This window comes from Salmo salar, chromosome 23 (assembly GCF_965601325.2).
Source record: "Salmo salar chromosome 23, fSalSal1, whole genome shotgun sequence".
Taxonomy (NCBI): Eukaryota; Metazoa; Chordata; class Actinopteri; order Salmoniformes; family Salmonidae; genus Salmo; species Salmo salar.
The window spans coordinates 26,947,130-26,965,874 of NC_138313.1; the positions used below are offsets into that span (position 1 = coordinate 26,947,130).

The window sequence follows — 18,745 nt, forward strand, 5'->3', positions numbered from 1 at the left end:
AGCTGCCACCGATCTATACTGCTCAAAAAAATAAAGGGAACACTTAAACAACACATCCTAGATCTGAATGAAAGAAATAATCTGATTAAATACTTTTTTCTTTACATAGTTGAATGTGCTGAAAACAAAATCACACAAAAATAATCAATGGAAATCCAATTTATCAACCCATGGAGGTCTGGATTTGGAGTCACACTCAAAATTAAAGTGAGAAACCACACTACAGGCTGATCCAACTTTGATGTAATGTCCTTAAAACAAGTAAAAATGAGGCTTAGTAGTGTGTGTGGCCTCCACGTGCCTGTATGACCTCCCTACAATGCCTGGGCATGCTCCTGAGGTGGCGGATGGTCTCCTGAGGGATCTCCTCCCAGACCTGGACTAAAGCATCTGCCAACTCCTGGACAGTCTGTGGTGCAACGTGGCATTGGTGGATGGAGCGAGACATGATGTCCCAGATGTGCTCAATTGGATTCAGGTCTGGGGAACGGGCGGGCCAGTCCATAGCATCAATGCCTTCCTCTTGCAGGAACTGCTGACACACACCAGCCACATGAGGTCTAGCATTGTCTTGCATTAGGAGGAACCCAGAGCCAACCGCACCAGAATATGGTCTCACAAGAGGTCTGAGGATCTCATCTCGGTACAAAAAGGCAGTCAGGCTACCTCTGGCGAGCACATGAAGGGCTGTGCGGCCCCCCAAAGAAATGCCACCCCACACCATGACTGACCCACCGCCAAACCGGTCATGCTGGAGGATGTTGCAGGCAGCAGAACGTTCTCCACGGCGTCTCCAGACTCTGTCACGTCTGTCACCTGCTCAATGTGAACCTGCTTTCATCTGTGAAGAGCACAGGGCGCCAGTGGCGAATTTGCCAATCTTGGTGTTCTCTGGCAAATGCCAAACGTCCTGCACGGTGTTGGGCTGTAAGCACAACCCCCACCTGTGGACGTTGGGCCCTCATACCACCCTCATGGAGTCTGTTTCTGACCGTTTGAGCAGACACATGCACATTTGTGGCCTGCTGGAGGTCATTTTGCAGGGCTCTGGCAGTGCTCCTTCTGCTCCTCCTTGCACAAAGGCGGAGGTAGCGGTCCTGCTGCTGGGTTGTTGCCCTCCTACAGCCTCCACCACGTCTCCTGATGTATTGGCCTGTCTCTTGGTAGCGCCTCCATGCTCTGGACACTACGCTGACAGACACAGCAAACCTTCTTGCCACAGCTCGCATTGATGTGCCATCCTGGATGAGCTGCACTACCTGAGCCACTTGTGTGGGTTGTAGACTCCGTCTCATGCTACCACTAGAGTGAAAGCACCGCCAGCATTCAAAAGTGACCAAAACATCAGCCAGCATAGGAACTGAGAAGTGGTCTGTGGTCCCCACCTGCAGAACCACTCCTTTATTGGGGGTGTCTTGCTAATTGCCTATAATTTCCACCTGTTGTCTATTCCATTTGCACAATAGCATGTGAAATGTATTGTCAATCAGTGTTGCTTCCTAAGTGGACAGTTTGATTTCAGAGAAGGGTGATTGACTTGGAGTTACATTGTGTTGTTTAAGTGTTCCATTTATTTTTTTGAGCAGTGTATGTTTCTGTGTCTTTTGGTTATGTCTGTTTAGGTCTGCACCTGTTCTGTGTTAGTTAATTAGTGGGGTATTTAGTTTGTCTGTTTTGTTTGGGATTTGTGCGGGATTGTTTATTGTCATGCCTTTTGGGCACTAGGGGAATTGTGGTTCCTTATTACGCTGCGTGTTTTAGGCATTAGGGTTGCCTGGCTGCGTCCCGTCCCTCAGTATTTTTGGAGCTGTTCTCCTATTGTGTATATTGTGCACCCTGCCTTGTTGCAGCATTTTTCAAGGATTTATTAAACGTGTGTTTCACGGACCTCAGTCTCCTGCGCCTGACTTCCCCCCTCCTGCTATTGAAGTGTTATGTGACAGCTGATCCATTTGTGGTTTCAGGGTGGGTGAAAACAGAGTTGGGTGCTGTGAAATCGGTGAGGGTAACCAGAAGTGGTCTTGTGATAATTGTTTGTGTTTCTGCTGGTTAGAGGGAGCAGGCACTCCACGTTAAACGATTGGAGGCAAGAGATTGTTTTGCTCTCAAGAAAAGGGTGCCATTGAAAGGAGTGATTACTGGTGTAGCGGTAAATGTGAAAGTTGACCAACTGAAGGAGAAGATTCCCGATGTTTGTGATGCTCGTCGTTTGGTGCGACGCAGACAGGGTGGAGTGAGTGGTGAAACAGATGAGTCGTTGTTTGTTCTTTTGAGTTTTGATGTTGAGTCTTTGCCCAACATATAAGTTATCCTATATGAGCTTTTGTGCCGAATACATTACATTGTTACACATGTCAAGCTTATGAGCATGTGGCAGCAGTGTGTAGGAGGGAGGTTCCTAGGTGTGAGAAGTGTGCAGAAGGACATGAGACAAAGGAATGTGTAGCATTGGGGAAAGTAGTGGTATGTGTTAATTGTAGAGGTGCCCATAGGGCTGGGGATCCGAAATGTCCGGTGCCAGAGAGGCAGGTTGAGGTTTCCAGGGTTAGAGTAGTGCAGAAGGTGTTGTATGCTGAAGCAGTGAAGAAAGTAGAGGAAGACGGGTCAAGGGTGAGGGATCCTGAGAGGAGTGGTGTGAGTAGTAGATCTCTACCAGTACAGAGGGATAGGCCGTCAAGTTATGTACGTTTCGTTGAGATTGGATTTTTAGCATTTATAGCAATGGTTATCAACTGTACTGCAGGGATGGAACTTAAGTCGCAGAAAATTGAGGTTGTGGTGGCAGCTGCAGAGAGGTATTTGGGTGTGCGAAGTGTGTTAAGTGGTGGTGTTCCGTCCTTTCAGACTGTTGGCCTGAAGTAGGACTAAATGGATTTAAATAGTAGGGTGGTGTTTTATTTATTAATTTCATTTTTTTGAGAGTATTCGGTGGTAGGGTATTTGTTTATTTATTTATTTTTAAATTCAATCAAAGTATAAGGGAGTTAAACTCCAGTCTTGTAGGTTGCGGTAATGCAACATTTATTGGATGCCAACCGCTGTTAAACTTCATCGAAGAAGAAGAAGAATAGCGCACTGGATCTGGCAAAAGTGACCTGAATTGGTCTTCAGAGCAGGGTGCCTGCTAAAGGAGCTATGGTGCTTTCAGAACAACTGGGAACTCAGAAAAAAAATGTCAAATCATGGCGTCAGTGATCTTTAAGTCGCTATGTCAGAGCTATAGAACAATGGTCGAGTTTCTGACATCAGAATTCAGAGTTGGATGACCATTCAAAACGATTTTGTTTGGGAAAGTTAAATGTCAGACTTGCTAATAAGTTGTAAACAGTGCAGTGTTCAACGAATCAGCAAGTCGGAAATTTCTGTGTTTCCTAGTTCCGACTGGCATGTGAACGTGACATTAGAACGCCCCCAAAAAACAATGTCAAATCATGACTTCAGTGATTTTCAGGTTGGAAAGTAGGCGCTCTAGAAATGTCGCTTTCTAAACAACTGGGAACTCAGAAAAATATGAGGTAAAATCAGGATGTCACTGATCTTCAGGTCGGAAAGTCAGAGCTCTAGAAAGAAGCCCCGAGTTCCCGAGTTGGAATTCGGAGTTGGATGACCATTGAAATAGATTTTTCCCAGTCACAGCTAGTTTTTTTCCATGAGTTCCCAGTTGTTTTGAATACTCGGAAGTCTGAGATATCCGAGTTCCCAGTTGTTTTGAACTCGGCAAAAGATGTCAGAGTTTCTGATTTGGAATTCCTTGTCGGATGACCGTTAAACGATTTTTCCCAGTTGGCCATCGTTTTTGCCGAGTTCCCAGTTATTCTGAACGCGGCATTAGCCCTTGATCATGACCCCGAGTCTTTTCACACTTGGTTCCTTTTTTTTTGTGCAGAGTGTGAAAACTCCAAAGGAACTTCCCCGAAGCGAACGGAACTGAGACCATCTGGAGAGGTGGTCTGAGTTAAGTTCACTTGAATTCTTCGGTCCGTTCCCTTTTTTAACGCAATGTGGACACAAAGCTCCCCAAGTTCGCTTGTCATTAATCCTGCGCCACACACTTGACTACTGCAACACCGTTTCCTCTGGCATAAACACCCACTTACTTTGGTGCCACAAAAGAGAGAATATGATGTGCAGGTTCGGGGGAAAAAACGTTGTTTTTGGATATTATAGATGCACAGAAAGTTTTGAGTGCAGATTATATTAGTTTGCAAAATGTGATCTATAGGCTAAGAGAGATTCGTCAGTTATTTATTCAATTGTGGGGTTTGAATAGTGTGAGAAGACAACATATTTGGTGATAATCAAAACATAGGGTACAAAATCAATACTAGCTGCTTAAAGGGGCCTACATTGGGTGTATAATTTTTAATTACAGCATTATTTAACCTGCAGTTATTCTACTGCTATTTAATCTGTTATCAATCATATTTACATGTTAATAATGTATTATTATTACAATTATTATGTCTAATCTTTTAGTTAAATGCAATCTATTATCTTCCAAAATGTAAGTAGGTATATCTAGCTGTCCGTTAACACGTTATGATGGAATGGCTTGTCCTGCACTTTGTAAAAACCCAGAGTCTATTGAGTGAATGTTGGAAAAAGTTATTGGTTCCTTTCTAAACATAGCAATGTGAATGCAAAGAGGACTTGGACCACAAAATAGGTGAAGTGAACTGGCAAAATAGTTGAATCCTCATTCAAATGCAAAGACAGTGTGAATACAAAGACAATTGAGTTATTTAGCTTTTTTCTACCCCAGAGTTCACTTTACAGTTGACTGAGATCGTTTTTTTTAAAGAGGACTATGTGAAAACACCCTCAATTCCATTACATTACACATAAGAGTCATTGGATGAAGGCGTCTTCTGTAGCGTTGAGTTTTGTTAAAATCCCTGACGCTCAACCTGAACGTTAACACGCGTCACTTGGTATTGGAAGCATAAGGACTTTATCTTTCATTTCAGCGAGAAGTAATTTTCAAAAAATGAAAGATTAAATTGATGCACACCTTGTTAGGGTTACAGTGCTTGTTTACAGAAAACAGACAGAATACAATAGGCAACCTCCTGTGCTAATTAGCTATTTAGTATGCTCTGAAACACCTGTGTATGAGCATAATAAGTGTAGCGGAAGTGTAGTTTCATCAGACGGAGGCATCCACAGCTGTATGGCTCTGCAGCCTGTGCAAAACTGCTAGAGTAAGTGTATCTTTTTTTATTTTAAGGATTCTTTCTCATTGAAGAAAGTTAAGAGCCATATGTTTTTTCGAAAGCCGTATCACGAGTGAAGATTATTGACATTTCTAAATGTTAAAACAGTGTTGGGATTGTATCCTACTTCACATTAGGCAATCGTGGGGGAAGCTAATGGCTGAGAACTATAGGGAGAAGGATTGCAAGGCAGAATGCTGCCTAGAGTTTTCGAGAGCTAGAGGAAACTTGGATATGTGAGGTGTGCATTGAGAGCATTTGCTGTGGGGATTGTAAAAGATATGGCCACTTGTCAAATGTTTGCAGACGGGAGAAGTATGTTATTAAAGAATCTGTGAATGGAAAATGTTGCAACTGTGGAGCAGATCATACTCTGGACTTCCTTGAGTCCCTTATTTGTGTGCAAGAGGTCGAGGTGTCAAGGATCAGGGCTGTACAGCAGATCTCCTATGTGGTGGCGGTGAAGGGGCAAGAGGCCACATACTGAAGAAGTGATCTGGATATACTCATTGTGAAGAAGGTGGATTTTGTAGCGTTTATAGCCACAGTTATTAATTGTACTGCACAAGAGTCCAATAAGCTGGACAAAATTGTAGGCAAAACGTTTTTGGGGCTCCAAGACTTCATGGCAGAAGCACTGCACGGACTACTGTCACCAGAAAATGTCCCGCCGTCACAGGATTCATCTGAGTCTGTGTAAGGACCTGATTTTTAATTTTAACGGAAAAACAAGTTGATTAGTTTAGCATTATTTCTGATAGTTTGTATGAATATTTTTTACCACGCGTTATTTACTTTTGGGGCTGTTTATTATCTACCCGCACAGTAGGTAGCGAACACCATTATAATTATACCAGAGAAGAACTCTCTGATTGGAGGGAAAAGATTGAAGTCCTAGACGAAAAAAGGGCGTCGCATCTTCATCAGGGCGGGAAATCTACCACACATTTGAACAACTAACACAGTTCGAATGTTAACGCATTTTATCTAGGTACAGGTAACTATTTCTTTATAACGGGGTAAAGTATTTTTTTCGAGTAACTTTATGTACGTTCATTCTTATTGCTAAAGCTTTATAGCAACTGATAATCAGTAACTAACTTACTTGCAAACTGTTCTGGGATCTCGCTAAGTGGTGGTTGTTATTGTTTAGCCAGCTAGGTAGCTAGCTTGCTTGTCAAAGAAAGAGAACGTCGCCCTCTGACACGCAAGTATTGCTCAGTGGTCTGTTTTCTAAATCCTATTTTCAAAGAAGAGCCATGCAGGCGTTTTTGAAAGGAACATTTACTCAAGGCACCAGACCTCTGAAAGAGAAAGGTGCCGGGACCAGTGGAGAGAAGAAGCAGAAGTCTGTCCCCTGGGTTGAGAAATAGTAAGTTCAATTTCTCAGCGGCTGTAATGTAAGCCCTTGTGAATCTTTCTTCATAAAATGAAAATCCGGACACACAATGAACAGTTGCTATTTTCCCTTAAACTGCCAGGTCGCAGTTGTAAATGAGAACTTGTTCTCAGCTGGCCTACCGTTACCTGGTTAAATAAAGGTGAACAAATAATAATATTATTTCATGCAGCTGCAGGCAAATATCTTGGTGATAAGTAGCTTGCTATGTTTAGTCAGAAAGAAAACCCTGCGTTAATATGATCAACTGCACACTGAAATCCATTGTTTGGCTGTTTACAGTAGACCAAAATGTATGGAAGAGGTGGCGTTTCAAGAGGAGGTGGTTGCAGTGCTGAAGAAGACTATAGAGGGCGCTGATGTAAGTACCCTCTTCAGATCCATGAGAGAGACACATGAGTAGTCAAAGGTAAATGCTGTCTGCTGGGGGTTCTGTTTGAATTTTACATATGCCCAGAGTGGATGAAAATGCATGTTTGTGATGACATTTCACTTCCTTATGTTATAAAATACATTTTACCAAGACATGGTTCTTCATGTTCTGAATCGTTCAGTGGGGTCTTTCTTTAACACATCATTACCATTATATCCAAAAAGTTGGAACCTTATACAGTTGAAGTTGGAAGTTTACATACACCTTAGCCAAATACATTTTAAACTCAGTTTTTCACAATTCCTGACATTTAATCTGACACTTATTTCAGCTTTTATTTCTTTCATCACATTCCCAGTGGGTCAGAAGTTTACATATACATAATTAGTATTTGGTAGCATTGCCTTTAAATTGTTTAACTTGGGTCAAACATTTCAGGTAGCCTTCCACAAGCTTCCCACAACAAGTTGGGTGAATTTTGGCCCATTCCTCCTGACAGCTGGTCTAACTGAGTCAGGTTTGTAGGCCTCCTTGCTCACTGTGGTGGCCAATTTCTGCATTACCAAATGAGGAGAGTTACAAACTTCACACACCAGTCAGTTATACTTAAACTACATCTTTAATAATTAAGAGCTTTGCAAAAGCCCTTGACTTTCAATGATGGGCTATCTCTAATGAATCATTGAAAGTGTCAACACAAAAGTACAAAGATCTTTTATACACCCCTCTCAACATACATGACAAACCACAGATCTTAGGAACAGTTCACAAAGGGACTTTATAATTGAGAAAGGAGTATCCCTTAGCCAGATAGCATTCGCTATAAATTATCGTTCAGTTTGGTCCCTAAGACGATGTTCTAATCTCGTTCCTGGTACTTCATAGCACAAAAAACACCATCTCATCCAATGGCATAAATCAATTGAGGACTCTAGATACTCCCATCTCAAGTAAACCCCCTCTTGATCCCACTCCTGGACAAGCTCACTGAGGGGAGTGACTTGCGCACAGACATTGTGGAGACAAATAATTGGTTCCACATTAATCACTCCATCCCTTCACATGGTTTAAGAATAGGTAAAGACACATTCACATAGGAAGACAATGTTCCATTCTGTCCTCTTCCCTTTCTGATATTCTGCATAGCACCAGGGACATGTGAAAGACAAGCCTGACCTCTCCCCTCTGGGCCCCAAGTGACTGAGCCCTAGCTAAGGGAAAAGTGCCACTGCCAACACCAGAGTCCAAAGGGATACATTCTAATGACAAGTATCTCACATAAGCATATTATGCAAATAAAACATCTTAATTATCTGTTACCCAACTAATTCTGATTCATCCGCCACACTCACACATGCTTTTTCAGTTCTGCCCACAACTTTTCTATGGGATTGAGGTCAGGGCTTTGTGATGGCCACTCCAATACCTTGACTTTGTTGTCCTTAAGCCATTTTGCCACAACTTTGGAACTATGCTTGGGGTCATTGTCCATTTGGAAGACCCTTTTGCGACCAAGCTTTAACTTCCTGACTGATGTCTTGAGATGTTGCTTCAATATGTCCACATCATTTTCCATCCTCATGATGCCATCTATTTTTTTTTGACCTGCACCTGTCCCTCCTGCAGCAAAGCACCCCCACAACATGATGCTGCCACCTCCATGCTGCATGGTTGGGATGGTGTTCTTCGGCTTGCAATCCTCCCCATTTTTTTCCCCCTACAAACATAACGATGGTCATCATGGCCAAACAGTTCTACCTTTGTTTCATCAGACCAGAGGACATTTCTCCCAAAAGTATGATCTTTGTCCCCATGTGTAGTTGCAAACCGTAGTCTGGCTTTTTATGGCGGTTTTGTAGCAGTGGCTCCTTCCTTGCTGAGCGGCCTTTCAGGTTATGTCGATATAGGACTCGTTTTACTGTGGATATAGATAATTTTGTACCTGTTTCCTCCAGAATCTTCACAAGGTCCTTTGCTGCTGTTCTGGGATTGATTTGCACTTTTCGCACCAAAGTACGTTCATCTCTAGGAGACAGAACGCGTCTCCTTCCTGAGCGGTATGACGGCTACCGTGGTCCCATGGTGTTTATACTATGTTTTGTACAGATGAACGTGGTACCTTCAGGCATTTGGAAATTGCTCCCAAGGATGAAAAAGACTTGTGGAGGTCTACAATTTTTTTTTCTGAGGTCTTGGCTGATTTCTTTTGATTTTCCCATGATGTCAAGCAAAGAGGCACTGAGTTTGAAGGTAGGCCTTGAAATGCATCCACAGGTACATCTCCTATTGACTCAAATGATGTCAAATAGCCTATCAGAAACTTCTAAAGCCATGACATCATTTTCTGGATTTTTCCAAACTGTTTAAAGGCACAGTCAACTTAGTGTATGTAAACTTCTGACCCACTGGAATTGTGATACAGCGAAATAATCTGTCTGTAAACAATTGTTGGGAAAATTATTTGTGTCATGCACAAAGTAGATGTCTTAACCGACTTGCCAAAACTATAGTTTAACAATACTTTTGTGGAGTTGTTGAAAAACTATTTTTAATGACTCCAACCTAAATGAATGTAAACTTTTTTTTTTTTTTTAAATATATATTTTTTACCTTTATTTAACTAGGCAAGTCAGTTAAGAACATTCTTATTTTCAATGACGGCCTAGGAACAATGGGTTAACTGCCTTGTTCAGGGGCAGAACGACATATTTTTACCTTGTCAGCTCGGGGATTCGATCTTGCAACCTTCCGGTTACTAGTCCAATGCTCTAACCACTAAGCTACCTGCCGCCCCAACTTCCGACTTCAACTGTACATCCGATAATAAGCGTTGAGCTTTGTTGACGGAGCATTTCAGCATAATCACAAACTTTTGATGATTTTACATTTTATGGTCGTCATCTTCAAGTTGTTTCACAAATGGCAAAATTAGCATGACATGAGCTGAATTAAATGTAAAAGGCTTTGAAAATTAAACGCTTGGGGTACACTCAGTGCTCTGACGTTTCACAGATGTTTTTGTGAGTAGTCTTCGAAAAAGAACAGGAACTTCGTATTAATATGAACTACGTATACTAAAATATGAAAATACTACATATCATGTCCTAAATCTATCTTATAGGAGTGTAACGGTACACATATTAGTACCGAACCATTCTTTTTGTGGACCTCTGTTTGGTCTGCACTGTGAACACGAATGGATGAATAAATAGATAAAACATCTAAACTGCAGTGTATGCCTCTTTTTAGTACTGTAAATCTGAGCTTAAAAAACATTGTAGGCTCTAAATATTTTAACGGAATAGCCTATGTGCACGTTGTAATTATAATCTCAATTGCTTAATTTCATACTTTCCTTTTGGGAGGCGCAGCCGGAAACTAGTTTTCTACGATGGTGAGTGGTGGGGTCGATAAACAAGAATTGGAGGATCCTCATCATTTAAATCTCCACTTTGGGAACATTTTGGCTTCCCAGTAGAGGCAAAAATGTATTTAACTTAGTAGGAAAGCAACTAAATGTATTGAATTTATTAGAACATGAATTAATTTGCTGACGATAACACATGAACAAAATGGATAAGTCATTCTTATTTTTCTTCAACTTTTTGAAGAGGCAACGGTGCTGGAATGCCCCTATCTGTGTGTTTGTCTGCCACGGTGTAGCCCTTAGCGATTATGTTAATAACAACAGTCTTCTGGTAGATGGAAAGGCTTTCCCAAAAACCTTCTCAATTAAATGTTAACTACAAAGTAGCCTATGCATACCTGACAGAATGATATCATGATTATTTGCTTCACTCCAGTGGTGATTTGCGATCACGTGTGCTACAGAAACACTGCTACCAAGCAGGGCTCTTGCTGGTGTTTACCTAAATTAAATGGTATATCTACACCCAAAAAAATGTACATTTCTTATATTTTTCCCAGACCTCAAATGGTCTCCTGATGTGGTTTAAGCATTGTGGACATAGAACCTGACATTTTGTGTTATTTCTGAGTGTGAAACCCTGACAAACAGGGAAAAACCTGGAAAAACAAAATGGAATTAGGCAAACAATATACATTTATATAATAATTTAATAAGGCCCTATGTTATATGGCTCATGATATATTCCTGTACCTGTTGGCATTTCATTTTCCTGCTAAACCGAACCACGACCCCAAAACCGCACCGTGACCCCAAAACCGCAATATGTACCAAACCGTGGGTTTGAACTGTTACTACTGTTACATTTTACATTTTTTACATTTTAGTCATTTAGCAGACGCTCTTATCCAGAGCGACTTACAAATTGGTGCATTCACCTTATAATATCCAGTGGAACAACCACTTTACAATAGTGCATCTAAATCTTTTAAGGGGGGGGTTAGAAGGATTACTTTATCCTATCCCAGGTATTCCTTGAAGAGGTGGGATTTCAGGTGTCTCCGGAAGGTGGTGATTGACTCCGCTGTCCTGGCGTCATGAGGGAGCTTGTTCCACCATTGGGGTGCCAGAGCAGCGAACAGTTTTGACTGGGCTGAGCGGGAACTGTGCTTCCTCAGAGGTAGGGAGGCGAGCAGGCCAGAGGTGGATGAACGGAGTGCCCTCGTTTGGGTGTAGGGCCTGATCAGAGCCTGAAGGTACGGAGGTGCCGTTCCCCTCACAGCTCCGTAGGCAAGCACCATGGTCTTGTAGCGGATGCGAGCTTCGACTGGAAGCCAGTGGAGAGAGCGGAGGAGCGGGGTGACGTGAGAGAACTTGGGAAGGTTGAACACCAGACGGGCTGCGGCGTTCTGGGTGAGTTGTAGGGGTTTAATGGCACAGGCAGGGAGCCCAGCCAACAGCGAGTTGCAATAATCCAGACGGGAGATGACAAGTGCCTGGATTAGGACCTGCGCCGCTTCCTGTGTGAGGCAGGGTCGTATTCTGCGAATGTTGTAGAGCATGAACCTACAGGATCGGGTCACCGCCTTGATGTTGGTGGAGAACGACAGGGTGTTGTCCAGGGTCACGCCAAGGCTCTTAGCACTCTGGGAGGAGGACACAATGGAGTTGTCAACCGTGATGGCGAGATCATGGAACGGGCAGTCCTTCCCCGGGAGGAAGAGCAGCTCCGTCTTGCCGAGGTTCAGTTTGAGGTGGTGATCCGTCATCCACACTGATATGTCTGCCAGACATGCAGAGATGCGATTCGCCACCTGGTTGTCAGAAGGGGGAAAGGAGAAGATTAATTGTGTGTCATCTGCATAGCAATGATATGAGAGACCATGTGAGGATATGACAGAGCCAAGTGACTTGGTGTATAGCGAGAATAGGAGTGGGCCAAGAACAGAGCCCTGGGGGACACCAGTGGTGAGAGCACGTGGTGCGGAGACAGATTCTCGCCACGCCACCTGGTAGGAGCGACCTGTCAGGTAGGACGCAATCCAAGCGTGCGCGGTGCTGGAGATGCCCAGCTCGGAGAGGGTGGAGAGGAGGATCTGATGGTTCACGGTATCAAAGGCAGCAGATAGGTCTAGAAGGATGAGAGCAGAGGAGAGAGAGTTAGCTTTAGCAGTGCGGAGAGCCTCCGTGACACAGAGAAGAGCAGTCTCAGTTGAATGCCCAGTCTTGAAACCTGACTGATTAGGATCAAGAAGGTCATTCTGAGAGAGATAGCAAGAGAGCTGGCCAAGGACGGCACGTTCAAGAGTTTTGGAGAGAAAGGAGAGAAGGGATACTGGTCTGTAGTTGTTGACATCGGAGGGATCGAGTGTAGGTTTTTTCAGAAGGGGTGCAACTCTCGCTCTCTTGAAGACGGAAGGGACGTAGCCAGCGGTCAAGGATGAGCGAGGTGAGGTAGGGGAGAAGGTCTCCGGAAATGGTCTGGAGAAGAGAGGAGGGGATAGGGTCAAGTGGGCAGGTTGTTGGGCGGCCGGCCGTCACAAGACGCGAGATTTCATCTGGAGAGAGAGGGGAGAAAGAGGTCAAAGCACAGGGTAGGGCAGTGTGAGCAGGACCAGCAGTGTCGTTTGACTTAGCAAACGAGGATCGGATGTCGTCAACCTTCTTTTCAAAATGGTTGACGAAGTCATCCGCAGAGAGGGAGGAGGGGGGGGATTCAGGAGGGAGAAGGTAGCAAAGAGCTTCCTAGGGTTAGAGGCAGATGCTTGGAGTTTAGAGTGGTAGAAAGTGGCTTTAGCAGCAGAGACAGAAGAGGAAAATGTAGAGAGGAGGGAGTGAAAGGATGCCAGGTCCGCAGGGAGGCGAGTTTTCCTCCATTTCCGCTCGGCTGCCCGGAGCCCTGTTCTGTGAGCTCGCAGTGAGTCGTCGAGCCACGGAGCAGGAGGGGAGGACCGAGCCGGCCTGGAGGATAGGGGACAGAGGAAATCAAAGGATGCAGAGAGGGAGGAGAGGAGGGTTGAGGAGGCAGAATCAGGAGATAGTTTGGAGAAGGTTTGAGCAGAGGGAAGAGATGATAGGATGGAAGAGGAGAGAGTAGCGGGAGAGAGAGAGCGAAGGTTGGGACGGCGCAATACCATCCGATTAGGGGCAGAGTGAGAAGTGTTGGATGAGAGCGAGAGGGAAAAGGATACAAGGTAGTGGTCGGAGACTTGGAGGGGAGTTGCAATGAGATTAGTGGAAGAACAGCATCTAGTAAAGATGAGGTCAAGCGTATTGCCTGCCTTGTGAGTAGGGGGGGAAGGTGAGAGGGTGAGGTCGAAAGAGGAGAGGAGTGGAAAGAAGGAGGCAGAGAGGAATGAGTCGAAGGTAGACGTGGGGAGGTTAAAGTCACCCAGAACTGGGAGAGGTGAGCCATCCTCAGGAAAGGAACTTATCAAGGCGTCAAGCTCATTGATGAACTCTCCAAGGGAACCTGGAGGGCGATAAATGATAAGGATGTTAAACTTGAAAGGGCTGGTAACTGTGACAGCATGGAATTCAAATGAGGAGATAGACAGATGGGTCAGGGGAGAAAGAGAGAATGTCCACTTGGGAGAGATGAGGATTCCAGTGCCACCACCCCGCTGGCTCGATGCTCTAGGGGTATGCGAGAACACGTAGTCAGTTACTATCTATTGTTTCTTGTCCTCTGGATTTGAGAAGATGAGTTCAATACTAAGTCTGTCAGGTAGCCTTAATTTAAGTCGCACTAATTTTGACCATCCTACAATGGTAAAAACTCCCCCCAAAATTGAATGGATTATGATAGAAACATGAGGTTTGGATCATTGGTTTTCTTAAAGGATTATCTTCACAATTAACATTATTTGACCCATTGCTCAAAATATACATTTTTGATTGGACACCTTATATTATTTAATCTCCGTTGCAGCTCCCCAATCTGCTGTTCTATGGACCACCTGGAACAGGAAAGACGTCCACCATCCTGGCTGCAGCCAGGGAACTTTATGGGTGAGAGTGACTCACCAGCTTTACAGATTACTGCATGCCAACTCCCAATTTATGCAAACACTGCGTTTGTGGGTTTCAGCTGTACAGTGGTTGTATACACCAGTCAGTTTTCCCTGTCTGTTCCTCTCCACAGGCCAGAGCTGTACCGACAGAGTCCTGGAGCTGAACGCCTCTGATGAGAGAGGGATTCAGGTGGTCAGAGAAAGTCAAGACATTTGCCCAGCTGACTGTAGCAGGACACCGCACTGAGCAAGTACAAGTTTCCTTAACTCTTTACACTCTCGTACCTGTATACGGGTTAAAAATGTCATATTTGGGCACTGATAAACAGCCTTAATTGAAACGCAGTCGCTGTACAGTGTTAAAAAGAAAAATGCTATTGGAACCTCTGCAATAAGGAATTGAGACTAAAAGCTTGAAGTTTCAAGTGTTTAATACCAAGGATACAGTCAAGAGTCCCTGCATTTAGAAAGTTCATAACACATTTTATATTCTTCCCTCCTTTCGGTCACCCCCCTCTTGTAGGTCTCACCTCCTCAGCTATACATTTTATGACCCCAATGAGTTTCCCTCCTGCTCCCCTGTGGAATGTCAATGGTCCGCTTTGATGTCAGAATCCCCGTCCATCTTGTGTTCTGGGCCTGACCCTGCTCTCTAATCCTGGGCAATTGCCTCTTATCTGATTAGGACAACATTTTCTAAATTAGCATACACAAAGTTTCATGGCCTAAACTCCAGTAATCATTCACTACACAAGATACAAACAAACTAGTTTAACATAAAACATGTTACATTTTGACAGAATCCATCAACAGTAACATGCTATACAACTCTGGCTCTGCGCTTCACAGCTCTGTATGGGTTTTGACGGACAGCCGTTCTGAACTTGAGCACCTCGCACGACAAGAACTTGCCCACATCCCTCCTGCTAATTTGCCAACTTTAACGAAAAATGTTTTCGTTTGAGTGTGGGAAATGCTGTAAATTTATGTATTTTGAAAGATGAGACTGAGGATTATAATAAATGTCTCTTTGATGTCAAACAAGCAAACCAAATACCAAATGTGCACTTGACACATTCCAAATCATAAAACTCATGTCATATACAATGTCAACGTTTATGATCACTGTTTGATGTACAAGATGACATGTCGTCGTACTCTGGGTTGTTCTGAACAGAATAAGCCTATGTTTCTCTATTGTGAAGAAAATCCGCACCGGAATGCACTCATGACTCCTTTCTATGCACGCCAAAATGTATGATCTGTTTTCGTGAATTGCATTGTGAACGCCTAACACTGTAATATTGTGTTTAGAACTTAGCTCAGGGATCATCAATTAGATTCAGCTGCGGGCCAATTTAAAAACAAATGTAATTTATTTATTTTTTGTTGAGGGGATTGTCAGGGGGCTGGAACATAATTACAAATCATTTGTAGACTGCAAATTGACCGAAGAAGCCCAAACAGATGACTAAAACATAATCACTTCAAACCTTGCGTACACTGTATGTAAATCTATACACATGTATCTTTCTATTATGCGTGGTAATACTTTGGAACAGTTTTTTTTTTTTAAATCAATTGGAGCTGATTTGCTGGTCTTTTTACATTTTTATTTTCAACAAATAAAAATGTAATATTTCTTTTGCTCAAATTGGGGGGCAAAATAAAAATCACCTGAAGAATTTTGGGATTTCATTATCAACTAAAAATAGATGTAAAAGGCATGAAATCAACAGTGTAATGTTTGGATTCAGTCTTGTCAGGTGAGCTGTTGTCCTCACCTTTGTCTAATAATTTTGCCATAATCTCTAAACTGTTCCCTTACAATTGCTACCATTTTATAATACATTTATTTGTTCTGTAAGAAACATTTCAATTTAGCCCTATCCATATTGGCCAATTTCCACAAGTGTAAAGGGTTACCCTTCATTCACACACACACACACACACATCGCAAGCTCAATCTACACATCAGATCATATAATGCATGACCTTTCCTTACCCCATATAACTGTCAGCATCTTGTTCATGTTAAATGATGATATTAGTTTCTTTCCCTTCCTTACCTCTGACAGTGGGAAACCATGCCCACCCATTAAGATCATCATCCTGGATGAGGCTGACTCAATGACCAACGCTGCTCAGGCTGCTTTCAGACATACCATGGAGAAGGAGTCCCGGACCACCCGCTTCTGTCTCTGTAACTATGTCAGCAGGTCAACTGGGTTTCAGACTCGAGGCACACTAGAATATGACATTAATATTGGGGGGTGGTTTGGGAGTCCATTACATAACAATACAAACTCTTAAAGACACTTTACAACATGCTGTAATAAATGTTAAATCTGTTGCTAAGCTAACTCAACTTGAATGCGATTTGATTTTCAGGATTATTGAGCCTTGACATCCAGATGCTCTAAATTCCGCTTCAAACCTCTGGCCAATCAGGTCCAAGAAGAGCGCCTGCTAGAAATCTGTTACAAGGAGAATCTCAAGTACTCGAAGGAGGTGAGGATTGCAAACTGGCAAATGTCTTTGAAATAGTATTTTTACAAAGAAATGCTCTGCGCACACCTTTTTACTTAAATGAATCATCTTCCATCGTCCTTAAATTCTGTTTTCCTGCAGGGAATTGCAGCGTTGGTGACGGTTTCAGAGGGGGATCTGAGAAAAGCCATAACCTTTCTTCAAAGTGCTGCACGGCTGAACACAGATAATGAGATCACGGAGAGCGCGGTCATAGAGATAGCAGGGGTGAGCGCTTTAGCTGTATTACACACGTGTGCAATCCTGTCAATGGAGAGGTATCAAACGTTTGCTGACCATGCTCACATTCATCTTTTTAAGGTTGTTCCCCCCAAGATGATCTACAATTTGCTTAAAATCTGTTATAAGGGCACATTTGAAAAACTAGAGATTGCTGTTTGGGTATGTACATTGGTTTTCTATTGCTCCTTCAATACATATGGATCTATACTGAGTGTGCAAAACACAAAGAACTCCTTTCCATGACAGACTGACCAGGTGAAAGCTATGATCCCTTATTGATGTCACTTGTTAAATCCACTTCAATCAGTGTAGATGAAGGTGAGGGGGACAGGTTAAAGAATGATTTTTAAGCCTTGAGACAATTGAGACATGGATTGTGTATGTATGAATGGGAAATACTAAATATTTAAGTGCCTTTGAACAGGGTATGGTAGTAGGTGCCAGGTGCACCGGTTTGTGTTAAACCCAGCAGCTTTGCAGTTCTTTTCACGCTCAACAGTTTCCCGCGTGTATCAAGAATGTTCCACCAGCCAAAGGACATCCATTTAACTTGACACAACTGTGGGAAGCATTGGAGACAACATGGGACAGCATCACTGTAGAATGCTTTCAACACCTTGTAGAGTCCATGCCCCAACGAGTTGAGGCTGTTCTGAGGGGAAAAGGGGGTGCAACTAAATATTAGGAAGGTGTTCTTAATGTTTCGTATACTGCTCTCAGACTATTCACCAGGCCATTCTGCCACTTACAGAACATGGTAGATGAAGGCTATGCCGCCACACAGATCATCAACCAGTTACACGAAGCCATCATAGAGGAAGAGCTGAATGACAATCAGAAGTCTGCCGTCACGGAAAAGATGGCAGTAGGTGTTTCAAAAGGGCATAACTTGCATTGTGGTAATAATATTCTTTCAATAATGTTGTGATTACGATGCCTACAGTAGTAGTGACTTATTGATTTTTCTTCCACTTCCAGGTGGTTGATAAGTGGATGGTGCAGATGAGTACCTGCTGAGTCTGTGATCTTGCAGCAATCCACCCAGAGTAACTGACCCTACAACCTCGCCTCTCTTTATGAACCATTCCTCTACGTATACATCCTAACCAACTGCTTTTTTTTATGTTTTTACTCATTAATCTAAATATTTTCCTTTGAATACTGTATTTGTTAATCAGTGCTGTCATACTTCAGGGGTCAGTTTCATTAAAGTACTGTGATTTCACATCTGGGTTTTTGAGTCAGTTAGGAAAAAAACACATGTAACCATATTTTATCAATAAAGATATGGATGCTTCTTTGCAGACATGCACATACTGTCCATAATATGCATCATTATATATATCTCACCAATGCATTTTAAAAGTATGATTACAGATGTAACCGATCAACATTGTCAGTTTAGTGTATTTCGTACGTTGACTGCTTCAGCACGGCGAGCGTCTGCCAGGTTTGGTGTATGTGTACTGCCCTGTTCCTGCGATTCTGGTACAGTAGCTGATGGAGGTAGTCACATTTTTGAGTCATCCAGACATGCCGCAGCTACATCGCAAGGTTGAAAAGCCTTGCCTCGTCTCTTTGAGTTACTTCTCCATACAGGGATCACTA

General features: G+C 43.1%; 1 pseudogene across 1 annotated transcript; it reads left to right on the forward strand.

Moving 5' to 3' along the window:
* Positions 1-1,834: 1,834 nt before the first annotated feature.
* LOC106584310 (replication factor C subunit 4-like) lies at positions 1,835-18,463 on the forward strand (annotated as a pseudogene). The gene is made up of 11 exons (XR_014382302.1): positions 1,835-6,204; positions 6,466-6,585; positions 6,895-6,973; positions 14,284-14,363; positions 14,497-14,612; positions 16,444-16,584; positions 16,757-16,876; positions 16,997-17,122; positions 17,216-17,296; positions 17,889-18,002; positions 18,116-18,463. The product of XR_014382302.1 is annotated as a replication factor C subunit 4-like (transcript).
* The last annotated feature ends 282 nt before the right edge of the window (positions 18,464-18,745 follow it).